The 25,970-nt window shown below is 46.5% G+C and overlaps 1 long non-coding RNA gene across 1 annotated transcript; it reads right to left on the bottom strand.

Annotated features, from left to right (window-relative positions):
- Positions 1-830: 830 nt before the first annotated feature.
- On the bottom strand, positions 831-1,978 carry LOC138674303 (uncharacterized). The gene is made up of 2 exons (XR_011320589.1): positions 1,514-1,978; positions 831-1,095 (listed from the first exon to the last, which is right to left on the bottom strand). It is a non-coding gene; the product is annotated as an uncharacterized lncRNA (long non-coding RNA).
- Positions 1,979-25,970: the final 23,992 nt, after the last annotated feature.

Consider the following 25,970-nt stretch of genomic DNA (forward strand, 5'->3'; position numbering starts at 1 on the left):
TGTCACCCCGAAAATCACGGGTGAGGTAAGCCCACCGGCATCAGGGGCTTATGTACAGCATTCTGTAATGCTGTAGATAAGCCCCCGATGATATCAGAAATAGGAGAAAAAGACGTTATGTTATACTCAACCACAGGCGGTCTCGCTGCTGGTCAGGTCAGATTGGCGTCTCCGGTCCGCTGCGGCGCCTCCTATCTTCTTTCCATGAAGTCCTCTTCTGATCTTCAGCCACGGCTCCGTCGCAGGCGTACTTTGCTCTGCCCTGTTGAGGGCAGAGGATAGTACTGCAGTGCGCAGGCGCCGGAAAGGTCAGAGGCCCGGCGCCTGCGCACTGCAGTACTTTGCTCTGCCCTCAAGAGGGCAGAGCAAAGTACGCCTGCACCGGAGCCGTGGCTGAAGATCAGAAGAGGACGTCTTGTAATGAAGATAGGAGGCGCCGCAGCGGACCGGAGACGCCCATCCGACCAGACCAGCAGCGGGACCGCCCCTGGGTGACTATAATATAATGTCTTTTTCTCCTTTTTCAGGTAACATCAGGGGCTTATCTACAGCATTACATAATGCATTACAGAATGCTGTAGATAAACCCCTGATGTCGGTGGGCTTACCTCACCCGTGATTTTCGGGGTGACAGGTTCCCTTTAAGTTTTGTTATAAAATGTCAGTTCATATATATTAAAAAAAAGTTTCTTTAATGTAATTAATTTTTATTTTACTTTATTAAAAAAAAAATTATTTTAACTACTCAGATTTCTTATTATCATAAAAATAAGAAGATCGGAAATGGGATCTGATTTAAGCAACTGTAAACAATAACAACATGGAAACGATTATTGTTTAAATAATATTTTGTATTTATTAACAATGTTTACAATTTGATTAATTAAAAAGGGGCCTTGGTAGATAGGGATTTGGCGACGGTTGATAGGGATTACGCCTCACATTTTCACAGGTGTTAGCATCTGTGCCATACAGACTGGTTCATTAGTGGATAGGGTTCAGCCGTCATATGTTCTCTGCTGTTATATCTTACGTCCAGTCTTGGGCCTTGATTCTGGTTAGGCGTCTGCTATCCCTTCTTCTCCGAGATTGCTCCTATGGGAGAATAAAGTATGTGTTATTATATGGAACTGTACAACACATGTTATACAGCTGGCAAGGCTGGGTTCACATTGCGTTCCCCCAGTCCGTTTTTGACGGACTTCGTAACACTGCTGCATAATGCGGTGAAACGTAGTCCGCTAGTGCCGCCATTGACTCCTATGTCTGACATCACTAGCCATGTGCCGTCATTTGAGTGACAGTCGGACCTCTAGACTCTGACTGCAGCGTTTCCGGGTCTGTCACTGCTAGCGCAGATGGAGCTAGCAGATGCTCCATCTGCGCTAGTGATGTGCCAAAGTCAGCACTTGCGTTGCAGCAGACTGTCAACGTATGTGTTTACCTGGCTGCTGTACACATTGTGAACCCGGCCTAATACGCAAAGTGTTGACATCTAATGACATTTTCTTACCAGCTCGCTGTAGTGGTGCAGCAAAAGTAGTGCCGTATGCAACAGTAGGCAGTTCTGTTCTGGAGTTAGACGATGGTGTGGCATCTTGAATTCAACAAGGAAGCAAAATGGTGAAGAGGGGTTGGACCAGGAAATGACCTCATGGTTTTTTTTTTTTTCAACCAACTTTATCTGCTGTAAAAAACGCATAAAAAAACGCACAAAAAACGCATGTAAAAACCGCACAAAAAACGCACAAAAACCGCACAAAAAACGCATGCGGATTTCCTGGGAGTAGTGCAAATTTCTCCTCAGGAAAATCTCAGGAAAATTCTGCACAAAAACCTGACGTGTGCACATACCCTTAGGCTGCTAGGGACAAAGTGAGCCTAATACATTCCAGGTAGCAGATAGCTGTAAATACCCTTTGTGTGATTCTGTCTAATAGCCAAGGACAACCTCAAGATTGACGTCGGGGGCCATGGGCAACTCAGCTTGTGAAGCTACAGGAAAAGAAGGACTAAAACCACAAGGGGCAGAAGGTATTGCAATCCAGAAATGCTGCTAGAGGTGAGGAAGATCTCCAAGACCTAGGAAAGACAGAGAGGAGGATATGCTACCTGTCCCGAGAACCAGGGCTAAAAACAGGAACTGCTGTGCCCACATTGCGGAAAATCGCGAAAAAAGCCGCGCTGAATAGCCACGGTAAAAAAGAAGTACCATGTCACTTCTTTTTGCGGAACTGCAGCGGTTCTGCACCCATAGACCTCCATTGTGAGGTCAAACCCGCAGTAAAACCCGCAGACGAAAAAAATATCTGCGGGTTTTATTGCGGTTTGTGGTGCAGAACCGCTGCAGTGTGGCTGCCCCCCCGTGCCCCAATCCCACCCCCCCATGCTCCAATGCCACCCCCCCGTGCTCCGACGCCCCCCCCCGTGCCCTCATCTCCCCCCTTATACTTACCCGGCCTCCCGGTGTCCGTCCGTCCGTCTTCTCCCTGGGCGCCGCCATCTTGCAAAATGGCGGGCGCATTCGTAGTGCGCCCGCCGAATCTGCCGGCCGGCAGATTCGTTCCAAAGTGCATTTTGATCACTGAGATATAACCTATCTCAGTGATCAAAATAAAAAAAATAGTAAATGACCCCCCCCCCCCCTTTGTCACCCCCATAGGTAGGGACAATAAAAAAATAAAGAATTTTTTTTTTTCTCCACTAAGGTTAGAATAGGGTTAGGGTTAGGGGTAGGGTTAGGGTTAGGGTTAGGGGTAGGGTTAGGGTTAGGGGTAGGGTTAGGGTATTTTCAGCCATTTTAACCCTAAAAAACTTCCTAGAAAACACACAGACTCTGCATAGAAAACTGCATAAAAAAACGCACTAAAAAACGCATCAAAAAACGCACCAAAAAAGCACCAAAAAAAGGACCTGCGTTTTCTGCCAAGAGCTGCGGCTTTTAGTGCAGAAAAAACAGCAGGGAAATCAGGAACGTGTGAACATGGCCTAAGAAAAAATTTTGGGGAAGTTGAAGAAACTTGTACAGATTACTTTGACAGTAATTATAATCATTTTAGAGTTTACAGTGTATACAGATAATGTCTTCAAATCAGAATTATGGGCTGTAAACATTTATCATTTATAATTGTATATTATGGGGTTTTTTATGTGTCCGTAAAAAATATTATTTAACTGTGATTTTTTGATAAGCTGTCCAGAAAAAATAAAAAGTCAAGTTCGCAGCCCTGCACACGGACAATATACGCACATACAATAGTCTGCACATGTTGTAGAACTACACGTCCACTAGAGGGCAGCAGAGACCAGCTAAATAAACATGGCTCCCTAGTGACACAGTGTAGGGCTATTAGCTGACAGCAGCTCTGGTATGCACTTAGGCGGGGAGGCGATAGTGCCAGTGTCACACATCATACACACCTATAGCCTCCTGTCTGTCTTACCTAAAAAGAATTGTTTCTTAGGATAACATACACAATATGGAGAATGTGAGGTGATTTGTCACTGACAGAAGAAATGTGGGACTAGTTTTGCCCAAACATAGTACTGACAATTTATTGAGAGGTGAGCTTCTTCACACCCCGGGATGTAAGTAGATAAGGCTGGGCCCCATGCAGAACTGTTGAATGCCTCTCCCATATACACTCAAGTCACATTACATAAAAATAATATTGTCGAAAATAGTTTCACCCTCTATGCAGCACACAGTAATAGTGCCCATTTAGTGCCGCACACATTCTCAGAGTGCCCTCTTTGTGCGACACAGAGTCATTGTGCCATCACCATAATAATGTCCCCTTAAATATTTACATACACAGATTAATGTTCACTACCCACTCTCAGTATGACACCTCACATAATATGGTGCCTCCTCAGCGCCCTCACACAATATAATGCTTTGTCAACGCTCCCACACAATATGATGTCCCCTCAGTGCTTCACACAATATGATGCCCCCTCAGCGGTTCACACAATATGATACCTGCTCAGTGCCCCCACACACAATATAATGTTGGCCCCCCCCGCGCAATCAAATGAAATACAGCGGGGGTCTCATGTCACCATAGGCCTCCATGTTTTTATATTGTTATTATCCGGGGTTAATTTTATTGATCAATTGCATTGTTGCTATACAGGAGGTGGTCATGAGCTATTTTTAGCCAGTATTTGCGCGCCCAATTCTGCCGCAATTTCATTGGCCCTTTGGGATTCTAGTGGTGTTTGTTATGATATATAAAGACTGATCCTGTCAGAGTTGGTTCACTCCGCTGGCGCTGAAGAAAGAAGAGGACCCTCAATTATGGAGAAGTTACTTCAGGAGCTTATATCCAGAGCCGGTGAGGAGGACGGGATGGATTGGCTGAGGAGCTGCTTAGCTATAAAACCTACCGCGGCAGCGTCCGAAGCCTCTCCTCCTCCTCCCACTCCTGAGCTCCTCGTCCCATCGTCCGGTCAAGACTCGGCGCCACTCCCTACCGGTGCTTCCTCGACAAGGTCCAGAAGACAGAAGGCGGTGTTCTCTCCTCCATCTTCGCCTCCAGCGTCCAGGCGCGGTACTTCCGACGGAGGCAGGAAGTCGCGTCGCCGCGCTCAAACGAAATCCCGCAGCCCTTCTCGGGACTTCGGCGGCTGTCATCCCCTGGAGCCGGCGACGTCATCAGGAGCCGCCGGGATGGCCAGAGAGGGTGCCTGCCGTAAAAGCGCTTCGGTGCCCTCTGCTGCTGGCTCCCGGGCGGCTGCCACAACGGCCGTTCAGAGCAAGAAGTCCATCCCTTTCTGCCGGGTCCAGTCGTCCGATGAGGAGGATGATCTACGGGCAAGACCCGCTGAGCAGCTGCGCTCGCCCTGTGCGCAGGGCTGGAGTGCGGGCTGCACTGAAGAGAGGAGACGAGGCAACCAATCTACAAGGGGTGAGAACACTAATGTCCCTTTATCTGTCCCTCAGAATCAATTGAAAGCTTTAATTAAATCTGTACTAACTGAGGCTTTGAGTGAGGTTACCACCTCTTCTCAGGCAGTAGCTTCTCATACCCTTATACGCTCTGAAGCTCCTGCTAGTAGTGTTCCCCCTATGAATCCATTTAAGGAAGCTCTGACTTGTGAGCTCTCGCCCCTTGGCTTCCATCTAAGCCCCGCTGTTAAGGAGCTTATTTGGAACAATCACTTTGTCGACCTTTTCTCGTTACTCCCGAGCAGAGACCACCCCTCTAAATCTGATAAAAAAAACGAAAAATCTGAGCCTGACGATTCTAAGCGTAATATTAAGTCCTTTACTAATTGGATTCAGGCATTTTCAATTTATGCTGCTGTTTTAGGCGAAAAGTCTCCTACCCTGTGTAGCAGCCTCTTCCAGCATATTGACATCATTCTAGAGGCTTATAAAAATTTTGGTGGTTCTGCCTGGCTTCACTATGACGAGGCCTTCAGGCAAAAATTATCTGTGCATCCTGAAGTGCATTGGGGTTCCAAAGACATTGGTCTTTGGATCAATCTCATGCTTCCTATGAGGCATGTGAGCAATAGACAGCCTAGTAGTACTATCACAAAAAAAGGGGTTTGTTTTGCTTACAATGAGTCCTTTTGTAAGTGGAACAATAATTGCCGATTCCGGCACGAGTGTTCGTTCTGCGGGAACCCGCATCCAATGTCTAAGTGCTTCAAAAAGCAAAATGCTCAGCAATCATCCGCTAAGGATGCAATTCCTAAAAGCTCTGTCACCAGTGAAACTGGAAAAAATGGTTTACTGGCTAAGCAGGTTTCCAGACAGGGCGATCAGTAAGTTATTATACAATGGTTTTTCGTTGGGCTTCCATGTTCCTCATTTTACAGGTATCGGCTGTAATGTGGTTAAGAACTTATCTTCCATTTCTGAATTCCCTGAGGTTGCCAGAGATAAAATTCGTAACGAAATTGATCTAGGTAGAGTTTCGGGTCCGTTTTCATCTCCCCCATTTTCTAATTTTCGCTTGTCCCCATTAGGGATTGTCCCCAAGAAAGATCCGGGTTCCTACAGGATGATCCATCACTTGTCTTATCCGCCTGGTCAATCATTGAATGACGAAGTGGATAAGTCTTTGTGTTCTGTAACTTATGCGTCTTTTGATGATGCTTTAGATTTGATCAGGAAGTTCGGCCCTAATTCTTTAATGGCTAAATCCGATATCAAGTCGGCGTTTAGGCTGCTCCCTGTCCATCCAGATGGGTTTAATTCCCTAGGTTTTCAATTCGACGGTTTTTTCTTTTTTGATAGGTGCTTACCTATGGGCTTTTCCCTGTCATGCTTTTATTTTGAGAATTTTTCCCGTTTTTTGCACTGGGTGCTAGGATCTAATTGTAGCGATGCAGGTATTTTACATTATTTAGATGACTTCCTTTTTGTTGGTCCTCCCCAGTCCCCATTGTGCAAAGATACTCTTAATAAATTTTTACAACTATGCTCTTATTTCGGTGTTCCAATCGCCCATGAAAAAACAGTAGGCCCGTTGTGCCGTATTGAATTTTTGGGCATTACGATTGACTCTGAGAAAATGGAATCCATTTTACCTCGGGATAAAATTTCCAAGCTTCGGAGTTCCCTTATGGGCCTTTTGGCTACAGACAAAATTACCCTTAAGGAGCTTCAATCGTTACTTGGTCTTTTGAACTTTGCCTTACGGGTTATTCCAATGGGCAGGGTTTTTTCTAGGGGTCTTTATGAGGCCACCAAGGGTTGCTCATCACCCAATTCGCACATCAGAGTGAATTCCGCTCTGAAGGAAGACGCCAAAATTTGGCTCTCATTTTTATCCGATTTCAATGGAAAATCAGTAATGCAGTCTCCTTTTGTTTCAGCGGATTCCATTCCTCTTGTCTTTTCGGTGGATATCACATTGGGAGTGGTATGTTTATTCCGGTCCCATTGGGTATCTTTGAACTGGCCCGGGGATTGGATATCTAGCAAGCTCAATGCCAATGTTTTGGTTTCAGAACTGTTTTCTATATTTTTAACTATTTTCTTATGGGGCAATAGGTTACAGAATTCCAGAATTTTGCTAACTTCCTCAAGCCAAGCAGTAGTTTTCTCCATTAATACCCTTTCTTCCAAGAATCTTTATGCAGCTAAAATTCTGCGGAAATTAGTATTGGAATGCTTAGAATGCAACATTTGGCTAAAGGCGAACTTGGGTCTCAGTAAAGTTAGTAAGCTGGCTGAACCTTTATTGCATCGTCAGTGGCTCCGTTTTCGTCAACAGGTACCACTGGCGGACGAGGAAGCAACAGCTTGCCCTCTTTCGGTCTGGGACTTAATTTCGATGTAATTCCGTATTTTATAAGAAATTCCCTATCAAAAAGATCATGGGCTGATTATTCAGCTGCATGGAGAAAGTGGATGGATTTCTCAGTTCTTCACGGTTTTGAGTCAACTGTTCCCAACCCAATATCAGCGTTGAAATTTGCTGAATCTCTTGTTGAAAAGGGCCTATCTTATTCTGCATTGGCTAAATGCCTTGCGGGAGTCTCCTTTTTTCTAAAACTACACGGTGGTACCGCTATAACTGAATTTTTCTTGGTCAAGCAATTCCTTAAGGGTTTCAGAAGGGATAGGTTTCTGCCGGATTCCAGACGCCCTATATCTCTTTCTTTGTTAAGAAGCATTTGTTCAGCTTTAATTCATGTTTGTGTTAACTCTGAAGAAACGCTGTTGTTTTCTTCCATATTTTCTGTTACCTTTTTTGGGGCCTTGAGAGTTAGTGAAGTAGTTTCAATTAAGAAATCTGAACCGTCCGGCCTTATGCTAGCTGACATAAAAATTTTTGAGTCTTTCTTGCTGTTATTTATAAGGAAATCCAAAACGGATCAGCTGGGTCGAGGATCTGAGCTAAAACTGAATTCATTTCCTGATCCAGCTGTATGCCCGTTGTCAAACCTGTTAAAATGGATTAGCATACGGCCTGCGGTTCAGGGCTCTCTTTTCATACACAGAGACAAATCTCCGGTTACGGTTTTTCAATTTAATTTTGTTTTGAAGAAATGTTTAAGTTTTTTGGGTAAAAGTCATTTGAAAATTACTTCCCATTCATTTAGGATTGGAGCTGCCACAGAAGCTTCCAGAGCAGGATTCTCTGATGATAGGATTAAAAAAATGGGAAGATGGGACTCTAAGCGATTCAAACTTTATGTCCGCCATGAGTTATATGATGATTAATTCTCATTTCGTTTTAGGTTCATCTGTTGTATGGATCGTTGGTCACTCATTTGTCTTCTGGGCTCAGAAGAGGGCCAGCCTTCGGTCATACTCCGAGAATTTATCTTTTGATTCCTTTAACACCCAGGTTTTTTGGCACAGTGTTCGTGGGATGAGGTGGCCCACTTTGGTGTCCGAATTGGATTATTGTATGGGAAAGTTGCCTTTTCCGGATCTTATAATTTTACATTTATCTGGGAATGATTTGGGAAGGATCAACACTTTAAATTTATTAGCCGCAATGCGGTCTGACCTTGTTCGTATAAGACAAATTTTTCCTTACTCTTGCATTGTTTTTTCCGAAATCATCCCCAGATTAGCTTGGCACGAGAACGAATTTGCCTTTCTCGACAAGATTCGGAAGAGGGTCAATTTTTCCATGGCAAAATTTTTACCACTTATTAATGGGTTTTCTTTTAGGCACACTGATCTTGAAGGTTTTTTACCGGGGATGTTCAGGCAGGATTTAGTGCACTTGACTGATATTGGTCTTGATATCTTCAATTTAAATATGGGTAATATTATTGAAAAATGGCTGTGTGGTTTGGGGGGGGGCCTCGACTCGTTGAGTCTTGGCCTTGTGGGTAAAATCACTCAATTATGGGTGGATTTGGTTTCTGGATGTTTGGAAATTCTGGACTTTTATGATATGAAGTTTATTTATTGGATATTTATTCTAGTTGTTTGTAACCCAAAATAAAACCGCACGGCCATTTTATTCCACTCAAAATTTGTGTCTTGTATTATTTTTAGAATAGGTCTTATGGGGACATGTTGGCCCCCCTGCGCAATCAAATGAAATACAGCGGGGGTCTCATGTCACCATAGGCCTCCATGTTTTTATATTGTTATTATCCGGGGTTAATTTTATTGGTCAATTGCATTGTTGCTATACAGGAGGTGGTCATGAGCTATTTTTAGCCAGTATTTGCGCGCCCAATTCTGCCGCAATTTCATTGGCCCTTTGGGATTCTAGTGGTGTTTGTTATGATATATAAAGACTGATCCTGTCAGAGTTGGTTCACTCCGCTGGCGCTGAAGAAAGAAGAGCCCGCCCTCCCTCCCTTATGTTATGCATTTTTTTTTTTTTTTTTATGTCGTTCGGTTTTATTTGTGGGTAAAATCACTCAATTATGGGTGGATTTGGTTTCTGGATGTTTGGAAATTCTGGACTTTTATGATATGACGTTTATTTATTGGATATTTATTCTAGTTGTTTGTAACCCAAAGTAAAACCGCACGGCCATTTTATTCCACTCAAAATTTGTGTCTTGTATTATTTTTAGAATAGGTCTTATGGGGACATGCCTCCGAGTCCTCAGCGCCCCCAAACAATATAATGCTTTGTCAGCGCTCCAACACAATATGATGCCCCCTCAGAGGTTCACACAATATGATACCTCCTCAGTGCCCCCCCACACTATATGATGCCTCCTCAGCACCTCCACACAATATAATGCTTTGTCAGTGCCCCCACACAATATGATGCCCCCTCAGCGCTTCACACTATATGATGCCCCCTCCTGTCAGTTCCGACACGTCTCCAAGGCATCAAGATGCTGATCCACCTGCAGTTCCCAGAATTCAAGGTCAGTCCAATGCACAACCAATGTCCAAACCCTAATCTCATTCACTCATTCTCATACACTCATGAAGGCAAGTCACTATACCTTTGACAACCGCATGGCTCCAGCCCAGCATACGACAGAGACTGTATACACCAAACCAGTTGCTGGGTTAAATGCTTATGCCGCTCCATATGTTCCCACGTTTCTGAACCAAGAAAAAACAACCAAAGTGAACAGCACTACTCGGCCAGCAAGTGTGCTCCCAAAGTCAGAAAGAACAGACATGTCTGACTGTGCGAGGTAAATGATTTGCCGAGAACTCACCAAAATTGGTTTCACAAGGTTCGATGACCAACCTGAAAACTACAGAGGGTGGAAGTTTGCCTTTAAAACTGTAACTAATGACCACGGAATTACTGCTGCTGGACCTGCTGATCAGGTGGCTGGGACCACGATCCAGAGAGCAAATCAAGAGACTCAGATCCGTTTAGATCAGCAATCCAGCGGCTGATCTCACGATCGCATGTGTCAGACTAGAGAAAAGTTTTGTCAGTCCTGAAGCTATAGAAGACGCACTGCTCAAACAATTACAGGATTTTCCTAAAAAATCCGGCAAGGACACTTCAAAATTCCAGGAACTCAGCTACCTGCTGTTCGAACTCCAGCTGGCCAAGACAGACACACATCTACCTGGCCTCAGCTACCTGAACACCACACGTGGGGTGAAACCCATAGTTGCCAAGCTGCCATATAATGTGCAAGGAAGGTGGACTATGCTAGGGACAAGATACAAAAGGGAACACCAGGTGTTCTTTCCTCTGTTCTCCTACTTCTGCGAGTTCATCAAAGACGTTGCAGAGCATAAGGTAGAGCCAAGCTTCACCTGCGGAGAACCCACCGGCACAGCTTCATTCGCTCCCAACTATTATTATTATTATTAATAATTATTTATATAGCACCATTAATTCTATGGTGCTGTACATGTGAAAAGGGGTTACATACAGGGTTATAGATATCATTAACAGTAAACAAATTTACAATGACAGACTGGTACAGAGGGGAGAGGACCCTGTCCTTGCGGACTTACATTCTTTGGGATAAAGGGGAAGAGACAGGAGGTTGGTGTGCTGCAGCACTGGTGGTGAGGTGGCAGCTCTGGTGGTGGTGAGGCGGCAGCTCGGGTGGTTGGTAAGGTGGAAGCTCGGGTGGTTGGTGAGGCGGCAGCTCAGGCGGTGGCGGTGCGGCAGCTCGGGTGGTTGGTGGGGCGGCAGCTCGGGTGGCTGGTGAGGCAGCAGCTCGGGTGGTTGGTGAGGCGGTAGAATGGTTATTGCAGGCTATAGGCTTTCCTGAAAAGATGGGTTTTCAGTTTCCGTCTGAAGGATCCGAGGGTGGTGGATAATCGGACGTGTTGAGGCGTGGTATTCCAGAGGATGGGGTATATTCGGGAGAAATCTTGGAGGCGGTTGAGTGAGGAATGAATAAGTGTGGAGGAGAGTAGGAGGTCTTGGGAGGATTGACGATTACGTGAGGGAAGATAGTGGGAGATTAGTTCAAAGATATAGGAAGGGGACAGGTTGTGGATGGCTTTGTAGATCAGTGTTAGTAGTTTGAACTGGATTCGTTGGGGAATTAGGAGCCAGTGGAGGGATTTGCAGAGGAGTGAAGCAGGGGAGTAGCGAGGAGAGAGGTGGATTAGCCGAGCAGCAGAGTTGAGGACAGACTGGAGTGGTGCAAGGGAGTTAGCGGGGAGGCCACAGAGGAGGGTGTTGCAGTAATCGAGGTGGGAGATGATGAGGGCATGCACAAGAGTTTTAGTAGATTGTGGACTGACGAAGGGACGGATTCTGGCAAATATGAGAGCCCTCTTCAAATTGACAAAAAATGTAGAGGCCCAGTATCGGTAAAAAGACTGATGTTTTTCCCACACTAGCATTGGTTCCTGATGAGGGCGACAAATGTGAAAGAGTTGAGAATCCAAAACTTCAGTGTCCCATTCACAAGAAGCCACATCTGCTGAAGAAATGTATCAGATTCAGAAAGAAACAGCTCCAATAGCACAAGGAGCTTCTAAAGAAGTTTGGAGTATGCTTCAGATGTTGTGCTTCCACCGAGCACCTTGCTAAGGACTGTAAGATTACAATCAAGTATATGGAGTGTGACAGCAAGGACTACGTACAAGCGCTTAATCCATCACAGCTTAACCCTATGCCTACGCCTTCTCCCACCACAAGCCATGGCGGGGAGAGTACAGGCCAAGCTGCAAGTCATCTCACAGTATCTTCTTCATGCACAGAAGTCTGCGGAGAAGGTCGTGGGGATAAGTCTTTTGTCAAGATTTGCCTTGTAAAAGTATTTCCCAAGGGTCACCCAGAGAAGGCTGTGAGGGTGTATAGCATCCTGGACGATCAGAGCAATCGATCACTAGCAAGGTCAGAACTCTTTGATCTGTTTGATTTAAAGGGAAGCGCCTGCCCCTACACCTTAGGCACCTGCAGTGGCATCTCAGAAGTCTTCGGAAGAAGAGCCAGTGGTCTCATGGTAACAGCACTTGAAAATACCATAGAAATACCTCTACCCACACTCATGGAGTGCAATCAGTTACTGTCTAACAAGGAAGAGATCCCAACGCAGGAAGCCACTCTTCATCACCCTCACCTGAAGACTATAGCCAGCAAGATTCCAGCTCTCGATCACAATGCAAAAATCCTGATTCTACTTGGGAGAGACATCCTCCGTTTACACAAGGTACGTCAGCAAATCAACGGTCCTCACAACGCACCATTTGCTCAACGCTTCGACCTAGGCTGGGTGATCATAGGGAACCTGTGCGTGGACAAAATGAAGAGACCTAATGCTATCTTCTCCTACAACACGCACATTCTGCCAAACAGTCGCAGCACTCATTTCCAGCCATTTCCACATCATTGGCCACCACTTGACAGTGCAAACACGGACTGTCCCTGGGACGACAACCCCGGGTAAACAGTGTTCAATTCCACACAACTTGGGACCCACAAGAAAAGATGAAGAGTTTATAAGGGTTATGGACAAAGAATTCGATCAAAACGACTCCAACAGCTGGGTGGCTCTGTTACCCTTTCGTTCTCCAAGACCAAGATTGCCAAACAATCTGCAGCAAGTAACAGCAAGGTTCTCTTCTCTAAAGAGCAGTTTAAAAAAAGGCCAGAGATGGAAAGACATTTCATCAATTTCATGCAAAACATCTTTGACAGAGATCATGCAGAACCCTCACCACCATTGAAGGAAGAAGAATGCTGGTTCCTTCCATCCTTTGGGGTCTGCCACCCTCGGAAACCTAACCAGATCAGGGTGGTACTTGACTCCAGTGCTCAGCATGAAGGCGTCTCCCTCAACAACTTGCTTCTTACTGGACCCAACATGAACAACAGCCTCATAGGAGTGTTGATTCGCTTCAAGCAGGAACCCGTGGTGATAATGGCCGACATCCAGCAGATGTTTCATTGCTTCATCGTGAGGGAAGACAGTAGAAACTATCTCAGGTTCCTATGGCACAAGGGCAATGACATACACAATGAGGTTGTGGACTACCAGATGAAGGTACATGTCTTCGGCAACAGCCCTTCACCTGCTGTAGTGATCTATGGACTGAGAAGGGCAGCTCAGGAAGGTGAGAGAGAATATGGACGCAATGCATGTCAGTTTGTAGAGAAGAACTTCTACATGGACGACTGGCTCAGTCTTTATCCTCGAGTGAAGAAGCTATCGATCTGCTTTCCAAGACTCAAGGAATGCTCTCTTCATCAAATCTCAGGCTCCACAAGATTATCTCCAACAGTCAAGAGGTAATGGAGGTGTTTCCATCCGAAGACTATGCCATGAGCTTAAGAGACCTCGATATAGGTTCCGACATCCCTCCCACTCAACAGCAAGGTTCTCTTCTCTACAGCGTAGCCTCGGTCTGCTATGGGATATTAAACAGGACGCATTTACTTTTCAAGTGAAACCTTGCGACAAACCATTCACCAAATGTGGAGTCCTATCTGTCATAAACAGTATCTACGATCCTCTTGGGTTCGTCGCACCCATCACTGTTCAAGGCAAGGATTCTGCTAAGACAGCTCACTGCTAAAAATATCGTTTGGGATGCTCCACCGCCGTCCCAGAAACAACAAAGATGGGAGGCCTGGAAGAAGTCACTAAAGGTCTTAGAACAACTCCAAGTTCCACGTTGTTACCTTGTAAAATCTTCTTCAGTTGCCACCAGAAGAGAAGTCCACAGTAGCCATAGCCACAGTAGCTTATCTGAAGACCTTGGGAGCACATAATGAAGTGCACTGTGGTTTCATTTTGTGTAAGGCCAAATTAACCCCTAAACCTGCACACTCAGTACCAAGGTTTGGACATTGTGCCGCAGTATTAGCGGCAGAAATCGCTGAAGTAGTGACAGATGAAATGGACATCACAATCGATTCCTTTACATTCTACACAGATAGTAGAGTGGTACTCGGATATATATATAACCAAACAAAACAATTCTACGTCTACGTGAGTAATAGAGTAGAGCGCATCAGATGTTTTGCTACTCCTGAGCAGTGGCATCACATCCCCTCTGATCTAAACCCAGCTGAGGAACGAGACTCACAGCTGCATCGAAGCTCAGTGACAACATGTGGCTGACACCTCAAAGTATCTTATATAAGGATACCTATGATAACTACGTCAGCAACACATATGAGCTGGTGGATCCAGAATATGACAAAGAAATTAGACCAACAACCTCCACACACTATACTTCAATGACATCAAGGCTGAAATTGAAGCCTCATCATTTTGAATGTTTCTCAAGTTGGCTATCCGCTGTACGAGCCATGGCTTGTCTTACTCACATAACTCATTGCTTTACCAATGACAAGTCATCAGGGTGCCACAGCTGGCACATATGCAAGGGTCTTATCACCAAGGTTGTGCCTAGCAATGATGGAAAGACTCGGAAGGTAGAAGTCAAGGTGACAAAAGGGGGTTCAACTCGAACCTTCTTTTGCCCAGTCACTGAACTCATGCTACTTCTACCAAAGGAGGATATCACATGAACTGAGCATTGTTGCTGGACTCCGTCACGGCGGGGAGCATACTTCCTCATACCCCAGCCATGTTAGGACATAAAACACTCTGCGTGCAACTGGAATTGAACACTTCTCCGTGGATTAAACTTTACCATTGGATTGTTGGGTTGTTGAAGAGTTGGCTTGTTGTGGCTTCCCCAACCCGAAGATGGGTTTTCCTACTGAGCCCATGTTCATTTTTTATTTTTTAGTCAAGGACTACGCGTCATCATTCAACTATAAATTTGAATTGTTGCATATTGTTTTCTCTCTCTCTTTTCAGGTTCCATGTCGGCATTGGACAGCAATAACCCATCACATCACACAAAGACATTTTGAAATCTGAAGATTTCAGAAGAGGAGTGTTGTGTCCCATGAATGGGAACAGCTTGTTGTATATTTTTCTGTGTTATTGTCACGTCTGTGGATACTCACCCGTCCGTCGCCTGCCTCCAGTACGTCTCCGACGGGGTCCCTCGCCGCTCCCCGTCTGTCTTCTCAGGGTCGCTGTGCGTCAGCGCTTCGCGTATGTGCGGTCACGCTTTTCCCACCGCTGAGCCCCTGTGGGAAGTCGCGACCCACTGGTTCCGCCCCATCTTGGCAGCGCCCATTGGGTGTTTCTTCTCGGCATCAGCACAGGTAAGAAGACTGGTTATCTTTTGCGGTTACACTAGTTTTCCTGCTGGCGTAATCCCTTGTTCCCTGGCTCCCTTTCTCTGTTCACTCTTCCTGTCTCAGCCGTACCAGCCCTGTCTCTTACCCGTGTCTGCCCCATGTTTCAACCATACTGGCTCGGCCCCTCAGCTGTACCTGCCCTGTGTCTCACCCGTGTCTACTCTGTGCCTCTCCCGTACCAGCCCTGTGTCTCTGTCATATCAGCTCCGTGTCTCTGCCGTGCCTGCTCAGTGTCTCAGTCATACCCGCCCTGTGTCTACTCATGCCTACCAGTTCCGTTTATTCCTGCTAGTCATAACCTTTTTCATTCCTCTCTTGGAGCATTGTGCCACCGCTCTGTCTCTGGTCATCCTGGTCCCATCTACCTCCCATATTCCATAGTTTCCATTTGTTCTCTGTTCTCATCTTCCGCCTCCATACCCCAGTCTCTTCCCTCTCTTTATTTACCCTTAGTTGCCCCTTTGGCTCCAGCCATTGTGGTTCCATCCCCCTTGGGCCTGCCCCTAACGCTCCCTGTATAGGGGGTGGTTCCATCAGGTCCTCTCACCCTTGGGGGCTGTAGAACTATAAACCAGAGGGTCCACTTTCGGGTCTTTCCATTCGAGTACTGATAGTATAATCAGGCCATGGATCCCGCTGGAGCCTCTGCCGCTCAGGAAGAGCTTGTCTTCTTTCGGGAAAATCAGACCCGTATTATGTCCTTTATGAAAACTATGGACTCTCGCCTCTCTGCGCTCCAGACCTCTGATCCTGGGAGCGCCTCTCAGCTGGCAGGTCTGTAACAAGAGTTGTCTTAGCAGCGAGATACCCAGGCTAATATTCTTAGTTATATGGCTTCGGTGGACGATCGGTTGCTCTCCTTGCAGTCGGCCGCCTCTACTTCCACCCGTTTCGGCTCCCCACCCTCCTTGGCAAAACCACCCCGGTATAATGGGGATCCCAAACAGTGTCAGGTTTTTGGAATCAATGTCACCTCCATTTTGAGCTCCTGCCTCTGCAGTACCCTACTGATCGGGCTAAGGTGGCCTTCTGGAAGGGGATGTCTTGGAATGGGTTATTCCCCTCTGGGAGCGTGATGATCCTGTGGTTTCACAGTTGTCAGTTTTTCTGGAAACTTTCCGTCGAGTATTCGATGAGCCGGATCGCTTAGCGTCTACTACAGAAGTCCTGTTTAACCTCCCCCAGGGGTCTCTAACTGTAGGTCAGTATGCTCTCCAGTTCTGTACTTTATCTTCCGATCTGGGTTGGAATAATGAAGCCTTGGTGGAAGCCTTCTGGCGGGGTGTCTCCGGGCGAATTAAAGACGAGTTGGCAGGTCGCGATACCCCAACTGCCTTGGAGGATTTGATTTCCCTGGCTACTCGTATTGACATTCGTTTCAAGGAGCGATCCCCTGAGAGAAGACTTCTTTGTCCTCCTCCCTCCACTCGTAGACCACTCAGTCCTCGACTCGGAACGTCCTCCACTTCATCTGCGCTCGAGCCGATGCAAGTCGATCGGATCAAGATGTCTGAACAATGTCGTAAGGAGAGACGCACTCAGGGCCTATGTTTTTACTGCGGGATTGCCTCCCATCTACTGTGCGCTTGTCCAGAACGTCCGGAAAACTCCGCCTAGGTCAAGTAAGAGAGGCCTCCCTAGGTGTATGTGATACCTCTCTACCCCTTACTCTGTCTATTCTGTTGCATGTTGGTACTAAAACTTTTTCCTCAGCCACCTATGTAGACTCGGGCGCAGCGGGGAATTTTATTAGGCTCGGAGGTCATTACATTTTCTGTCCCTGTGAGAACCTTAGAATATCCCTGGATCCTCGCATCCATGGATGGCAAACCCCTGCAGGAGACCATTACTCGGGTTACACAAGAGGTGGAACTTCAGTTAGGGGCCCTGCATAAGGAGAAAATTGTGTTTTATGTTTTAGTCGGAATCTCTCATCCGGTACTTCTTGGCTTTCCATGGTTATGAACCCAGGAGCCCACCTTGGATTGGCATACTGGTAATATTTTGCGCTGGGGAGACTCCTGTCGGGCACGTTGTCTGCTGCCAGTGCATCCTGTAGGTGTTCCTCGTCCCATCTCTATATTCCCTGGGTTGTTTTCTGTTTATAGTTCCTTTTAGGATGTCTTCAACAGGAAAGAAGCTGAGAATCTTCCTCCACACCGACTCTACGACTGCCCTATTGACCTCGTTCCTAAAGCCAACCCTCCTAGAGGAAGGATCTATCCTCTCTCGCCTGCGGAGACTCTAGCCATGTCTGAATACATTCAGGAGATCCAGGCCAAAGGCTTCATTCGGAAATCCTCTTCTCCTGCCGGTGCTGGCTTCTTCTTTGTAAAGAAAAAGGATGGTTCCCTTCGTCCTTGTATCGACTACAGAGGCCTAAACAACATCACAGCGAAGAACAAATACCCACTGCCACTTATCCCAGAGCTCTTTGATCGCCTGAGAGGAGCGCAAATATTTACCAAGCTTGACCTGCGAAAAGCCTATAACCTGGTTCGAATTCGTGTTGGGGATGAGTGGAAGATCGCATTCAATACACGTGACGGTCACTATGAGTATTTGGTTATGCCGTTTGGTCTCTGCAACATCCCTGCGGTGTTCCAAGAATTGGTTAATCACGTATTCTGGGATCTTCTCTGCTCCTGTGTCGTGGTCTACCTTGGTGACATTCTCATCTTTTTTCCGAGTTTATCCACCCATCGACGAGACATTCGTCAAGTTCTGCAATGTCTAAGGGAGAATCATCTATTCGCTAAGATCGAGAAGTGTGTCTTAGAGCAGTGGTCTTTGCCCTTCCTTGATTACATAGTCTCGAAGTCCAGTCTAGAGATGGATCCCGAGAAGGTTTCCGCTGTCCTCAATTGGCTACGTCCCCTTGGAGTAAAAGCAATCCAAAGTTTTCTTGGCTTTGCCAATTACTATAAACAATTTATCCCTCATTTTTCCTCCATAGCCAAACCAATTTCTGCTCTTGTTCGCAAAGGGGTCAACCTCAATCATTGGACCTCAGAAGCTGTGAACGCCTTCCAGACTCTGAAACAAAAGTTTGCTACGGCTCCTGTGCTCCATCGCCCAGATGCTAATAGGCCATTTATCCTCGAGGTTGACATGTCTTCTGTTGGAGCTGGGGCGGTCCTTTTGCAAAAAACCACCTCTGGTTGCTTAATCTCTTGTAGCTTCTCCAAAGCTTTCTCCTCTTCTGAGCGAAATTATTCCATTGGAGACAAAGAATTACTGGCTATTAAATTGGCCTTAGAGGAGTGACGTTATCTTCTTGAAGGAGCTGTTCATCCTTTTGTTATATTCACAGACCACAAGAATTTAGCCTACGTTCAGTCTGCCCAAAGACCCGACCAGCGGCAAGCTAGATGGTCCTTATTCTTCGGCTGTTTTGACTTCGAACTCCACTTTCGTCCTGGTAATAAGAACGTCAAAGCGGATAACCTGTCTAGATCCTTCCAGCCAGCAGACGTGGAGGAGAGTCCAGCACATATCATCGATCCAGCTAGGATCATTACCCTGGCTCCTCTTAGAGTGATCACTCCACCACCTGGCAAGACTTTGGTATTGATCATGATGAAAAAAGAGTTTTACCTTGGGGACATTCCTCCAAGATTGCTGGTCTTGTCGGATTCAAGAAAGCTCTGACTCATATCTCCCACAATTCTTGATGGCCGTCGCTTCAACGAGATGTCTGGAGTTCATTGCTTCCTGCTCTTCCTGCACTAGAAACAAGGTTCCCAGACATCTACCTTCTGGACTTCTACTTCCGCTGCCTGTGCCTTCCGTTCCTTAGAGTCATATTGCTATGGACTTTGTTACCGATTTACCTCCATCCTCAAATTGTACTGTCATTTTTGTGATAGTGGATCGATTCTCCAAGATGGCTAACTTTGTTTCTTTGCCTGGTCTGCCTTCTGCTCCCGAGTTAGCGAAGATTTTTGTACATCATGTCTTCCGACTTCACGGCTTTCCACAGCATATTGTGTCTGACAGAGGGGTCCAATTCACCTCTCGTTTCTGGAGAGCTCTTTGCGGACTAATGAAGGTTAAACTGGACTTCTCTTCTGCCTATCATCCACAGTCCAACGGTCAAGTGGAACGAGTCAATCAAGTTTTAACCTCCTACCTTCAGCATTTCTCCAACGCTCATCAGAATGATTTGGTCTCTCTTCTCCCGTGGGCAGAGTTCGCTTACAACAATCATCCCAATGAATCTTCTTCCAAGTCTTCTTTCTTTGTGGTCTTTGGGCAACATCCTGGCATTCCACTTCCCATTTCCCCCGTCTCTGGTGTACCGGCGGCAGACTCCTTGTCCTTGGAATTCTCTGAAATTTGGAGGGAGACTAAAGAGGCTCTTGAAAAGGCCAGTTTCAGGATGAAGTGGTACGCCGATAAGAAACGCCTGGACGCTCCTCCATTTCTTCCGGGCGATAAGGTTTGGCTTTCTTCACGCTATATTAGACTTAAGATACCCTCTCATAAACTAGGTCCATGCTACATTGGTCCATTTGAGGTGTTAAGTCACATCAATGATGTGGCCTACAAATTGAAATAGCCTGTCTTGTTACGAATTCCCAATTCTTTTCATGTCTCGCTTCTTAAACCTGCAAGGTTTAATCGCTTTCGCTCTTCTCCACCTCGCGCTCCTCAACCCAGCACTTCGGATGATGTCTTTGAGGTAAAAGATATTCTAGCCAAAAAGGTTGCGGTGCGGACCTTTTTTCTGATTGATTGGAAGGGATTTGGTCCTGAGGAGAGATCGTGGGAACCCCGGGAGAACATCAATGCTCCTTATATCTTGAGGAGGTTCCTCTCTAGCATTAAAAAGAGGGGGAGTAAGGAGGGGGGTACTGTCACGTCTGCGGATACTCACCCGTCTGTCGCCTGCCTCCGGCGCGTCTCCGACGGGGTCCCTCTCCGCTCCCCATCTGTGTTCTCAGGGTCGCGGCGCATCAGCGCTTTGCGCATGCGCGGTCGCACTTTTCCTGCAGCTAAGCCCTCTGTGAGGTTGCGACCTGCTGGCTCCACCCGATCATGGCGACGCCCATCGGGTATTTCTTCTCGGCGTCAGCACAGGTAAGGTGCCTAGTTATCTTTTGCAGTTACGCTAGTTTTCCTGCTGGCGTACTCCCTTGTTCCTTGGCTCCCTTTCTCTGTTTGCTCTTCCTGTCTCAGCCGTACCAGCCCTGTCTCTCACCTGTGTCTGCCCCGTGTCTCAGCCATATCAGCTCGGTGTCTCAGCCGTACCTGCCTGTGTCTTTCCGTGTCTACTCTGTGTCTCTCCCGTACCAGCCCTGTGTCTCTGTCGTATCAGCTGTGTCTCTGCCGTGCCTGCTCAGTGTCTCAGTCATAACCGCCCTGTGTCCACTTGTGCCTACCAGTTCCGTTTATTCCTGCTAGTCATTACCTTTTTCGTTCCTCTCTTGCAGCATCATGCCACCGCTCCGTCTCTGGTCCTCCGAGTCCCATCTACCTCCCATATTCCATAGTTCTCGTTTGTTCTCTGTTCTCATCTTCCGCCTCCATACCCCAGTCTCTTCCCTCTCTTTATTTACCCTTAGTCACCCCTTTGGCTCCAGCCGTTGTGGTTCCATCCCCCTTGGGCCTGCCTCTAATGCTCCCTGTATAGGGGGAGGTTTCATCATGTCCGCTCGTCCTTAGGGGCTCTAGAACTATAACCCAGAGGGTCCACTTTTGGGTCTTTCCATTCGAGTCCTGATAGTTATGCATTTAATTCTGCTGTTGCTATGGAGAAGCTCTGCCCTCTGAACTTTGTCCCTTTGTCTCTCCTGTAGTTGATGATGTTAGCCCTTGCTCCTCCCTTCTTCTTCATTATCAGTTTGCTGTAGCCATCTTTGGATGCACATGTATGCTTCTCTGTTTAGGATTACTCTTTCCACCTGCTGCATTGTACTTAATACAAGATTTCAGAGAATATCAACTTTTTCTCTCCTGGACTCTTATTACAAGTCAGTACAGCTGAGTTGGCACTGTCTGAGGAAGCCTGGCATATGACTACAGCAATCATACAGTTATTTGATGGCTACGGATTTAGAGACTCATACTGCCTTGAAGAGTCAGAATACTTATAGTATGATGCCCCATTTAGTGCCTCCACATTACCTGAATTCTTCTATACACATGCGCAGAAATAGGCCCTAATTCATCAAGACGTTCTTCACGCCAGTCTTGATGAGGGGGCATTGTGGAGTGAGGTGCCTGATGCAATAAGAAGGTCTTAACTCTTAATGATGCGTCTTAAAAGTGGAGTGCGCCTCCAGGCACTTCACCATTAACCTTACTCCAGAGACTACAGTAGAGTAAAGGTACCGTTACACTAAACGACTTACCAACGATCACGACCAGCGATATGACCTGGCCGTGATAGTTGGTAAGTCGTTGTGTGGTCGCTGGGGAGCTGTCACACAGACAGCTCTCTCCAGCGACCAACGATCAGGGGAACGACTTCGGCATCGTTGAAACTGTCTTCAATGATGCCGAAGTCCCCGGGTAACCAGGGTAAATATCGGGTTACTAAGTGCAGGGCCGCGCTTAGTAACCCGATATTTACCCTGGTTACCATTGTAAAAGTAAAAAGAAAAAAAACAGTACATACTCACATTCCGATGTCTGTCACGTCCCCCGCCGTCAGCTTCCCACACTGACTGTGTCAGCGCCGGCCGGCCGTAAAGCAGAGCACAGCGGTGACGTCACCGCTGTGCTCTGCTTTACGGCCGGCCGGCGCTGACACAGTCAGTGTGGGAAGCTGACGGCGGGGGACGTGACAGACATCGGAATGTGAGTATGTACTGTTTTTTTTTTAAGTTTTACAATGGTAACCAGGGTAAATATCGGGTTACTAAGTGCGGCCCTGCGCTTAGTAACCCAATGTTTACCCTGGTTACCAGTGAACACATCGCTGGATCGGCATCACACACGTCGATCCAGCGATGACAGCGGGTGATCAGCGACCAAAAAAAGGTCCTGATCATTCCCCAGCGACCAACGATCTCCCAGCAGGGGTCTGATCGTTGGTCGCTGTCACACATAACGAGATCGTTAGCGGGATCGTTGCTACGTCACAAAAAGCGTGACGTTGCAATGATATCGTTAGCGAAATCGTTATGTGTGAAGGTATCTTAAGATCTGTGGTGTAAGGTGCGACTAATCACACATAATACAGTGAATGGAGAAAAAGGCACCGATTCAGCGATGTCTTCACTGGTAACCAGGGTAAACATCGGGTAACTAAGCGCAGGGCCGCGCTTAGTAACCCGATGTTTACCCTGGTTACCAGCGTAAAAAAACAAACAGTACATACTTACATTCAGCTGTCTGTCCCTTGCCGTCTGGTTCCTGCACTGACTGCTGGCTGTAAAGTGAAAGCAGAGCACAGCCACAGCGGTGAGTCACCGCTGTGTGACTCACCGCTGTGCTGTGCTTTCACTTTCACTTTACGGCCAGCAGTCAGTGCAGGAACCAGACGGCAAGGGACAGACAGCTGAATGTAAGTATGTACTGTTTGTTTTTTTACGCTGGTAACCAGGGTAAACATCGGGTTACTAAGCGCGGCCCTGCGCTTAGTTACCCGATGTTTACCTTGGTTACCGGGGACCTCGGGATCGTTGGTCGCTGGAGAGCTGTCTGTGTGACAGCTCTCCAGCGACCAAACAGCGACGCTGCAGCGATCCGGATCGTTGTCGGTATCGCTGCAGCGTCGCTAAGTGTGACGGTACCTTAAGTTTTCGATGCGCGGTGTTTTCGTTGTGTCAAAAACGCAGCATCTTACAGTTCCAGCAAAGTGGATGGCATTTATAGAGTTCTCATACACACTGTGCTTCTTTTTTACTCACCGTTAACTGACCTGCGGTGCGTGTTTCATATCTACCAATGTCAATTTCTCTTTTAGTTACACTGAGTTTTATGTGAGGATTTTCCCGATAGAATTACATTAGATGAAGAAAATCCACAGGTACAAAGCTCACACGTTTTTAGAGTGTTTCCATGGCGGAAAAACTTCAAAAAGCTTCTCTCCCCTGTGGACTGTGAGCCCTCGCGGGCAGGGTCTTCGCTCCTTCTGTACTTGTGTGTGCCTTGTATTGCTCATGTTTATGGTACTTGTCTATGTATGCCCCCTTTTTTCACATTAAAGCGCCATGAAATAAATGGTGTTATAAAAATGAATAATAATAATAATAAAAAAAACACATGCAATCTGCACATGGCTATTGTAATAATGTTTTGTTAAAGCCAAATACCAAACAGTGTGAAAAACAAAGCAGCTTTGTTTGAAACATGACATACCGACAAGAAACAAAAACTGCAGCATCAAAAATGCAATAAAAATGCAAAATGTAAAAAAAGCAATGAAAAAAATTAAGTAAATTAATTTAAATTATACAGTATGTGCAGAAATGCTGCAGAAAGCCTGAGGGTATGTTTACACACAGCATCATTAAGCAGCCACCGTGCTTTCCCAGGCAAAGTCGCTCACACATTCAGTATTTAATCAGTATTTTACCTCAGTATCTGTAAGCCAAAACCAGGAGTGGGTGATAAATATAGAAGTGGTGACTTGTTGCCATTATACTTTTCCTCTGATTGTTCCACTCCTGGTTTTGGTTTACAAATACTGAGGTAAAAAACTCACCAAATACTCAATGTGTGCACATGGCCTTAATCATCATTGTTGTCTTGCACATGAAACAACTTTTTCCTTACAAGATTAAGCGCTTTTGCAGGGAATAGTGGACAGGCTTCAGCAGCACAGGGATGTTGCATTTTTCAGCTGCATTTGAACGTAGACTTCAGTTAGGCCGGTTTCACACGTCAGTGGCTCCGGTATGTGAGGTGACAGTTTCCTCACGTACCGGAGATACTGACTCACATAGACACATTGAAAGCAATGTGTCACTGCACATGTCAGCGTGTTTTCATGGACCGTGTGTCCGTGTGCAAAACACGTAGACATGTCAGTGTTCGTGGGAGCGCACGGATTACACGTACCCATTAAAGTCAATGGGTCCATGTAAAACACGTACCGCACACGGACGTTGTCCGTGTGCAGTCTGTGTGCCATGCAGGAGACAGCGCTACAGTAAGCGCTGTCCCCCCCACATGGTGCTGAAGCCGCGATTCATATCTTCTCTGCAGCAGCGTGTGCTGTAAAGAAGATATGAAAAATCCTTTTTTTTTTTTGGTTTCTCGTGTTTAAAATAAAGATCCCTGTCCCCACCTCCCACCCCCTGTGTGCCCGCCCGCTGTTATTAAAATACTCACCCGGCTCCCTCGCAGTGTCCTGTCCTGGCCGCAGCTTCCCCTGTATGCGGTCACGTGGGGCCGTCCATTACAGTCATGAATATGCGGCTCCACCTCCCATAGGGGTGGAGCCGCATATTCATTTCTGTAATGGGCGGCCCCACGTGACCGCATACAGGAGATGCTGCGGCCAGGACAGGACACTGTGAGGGAGCCGGGTGAGTATTTTAATAACAGCGGGCGGGCGCACAGGGGGTGGGGACAGGGATCTTTATTTTAAACACGAGAAACAAAAAAAAAAGGATTTTTCATATCTTCTCTACAGCAAACGCTGCTGCAGAGAAGATATGAATAGCGGCTTCAGCACCTGATGCAGGGGACAGCACTTATCTCTAGCGCTGTCTCCTGCACGGTGTGTGTGGTACCCAGTTGGCACACGGGCAGCACAAGTGTGCCGCACGTGTGCCACACTGATGTGCCACAGAAACGCACGGGCACACGGACACGGATAATTCCGGTACCGGAATTATCTGGACGTGTGGGACTGCCCTTAGGTGCAGACGTGTGTATTTTTTGTCACCCGAGAAACTCGAGTTTATTATGTTAATTACACTCTGATCAGAGTTGGGCACAGTGAGATCCAATTCTCAAAGATGGAGAAAAAATGTCTCCATCTTCTCCATTGTATCAGTCTGTGGAATCAGTCAGATGTCATCCAAGTGCAGTCCGGTGATCTCCACAAACTCAGTGAATTGCATGGCCGAGTGCGGTCCGATTATCTGATCAAATTCGGCCATGAAGCGATTTTTTTTTCTACTCTAGTCACTACGTCCCACCCTAGCTTTGCCTATTTTGGCTAAGCTGTCTGAAACTGGCATGAAAACGCCAAAAATCGAATCATTTTTATGCAACTTTTTCAAAGTCTTTTATACCAGAAATATAGACAAGACTAGAACATTTGCCCCATTGTCTTTTATAGATCTTTATAGTCAAAGTTTCATTTTGATGATAAATTCTCTGTAAGTAAATTCTGGCTTTCTGTTCTCACTAGAGGGAGCTCAGTGCATACTGTATTTAACCCCTTTGCACAAATGGGTTTAGCTGTACGTCCGCGCTGGTGTGACCACAGGAGCTGAGCTCCCTTCACACACACAC

The sequence above is a fragment of the Ranitomeya imitator genome, chromosome 4 (genome assembly GCF_032444005.1).
Source record: "Ranitomeya imitator isolate aRanImi1 chromosome 4, aRanImi1.pri, whole genome shotgun sequence".
Lineage (NCBI taxonomy): Eukaryota > Metazoa > Chordata > Amphibia > Anura > Dendrobatidae > Ranitomeya > Ranitomeya imitator.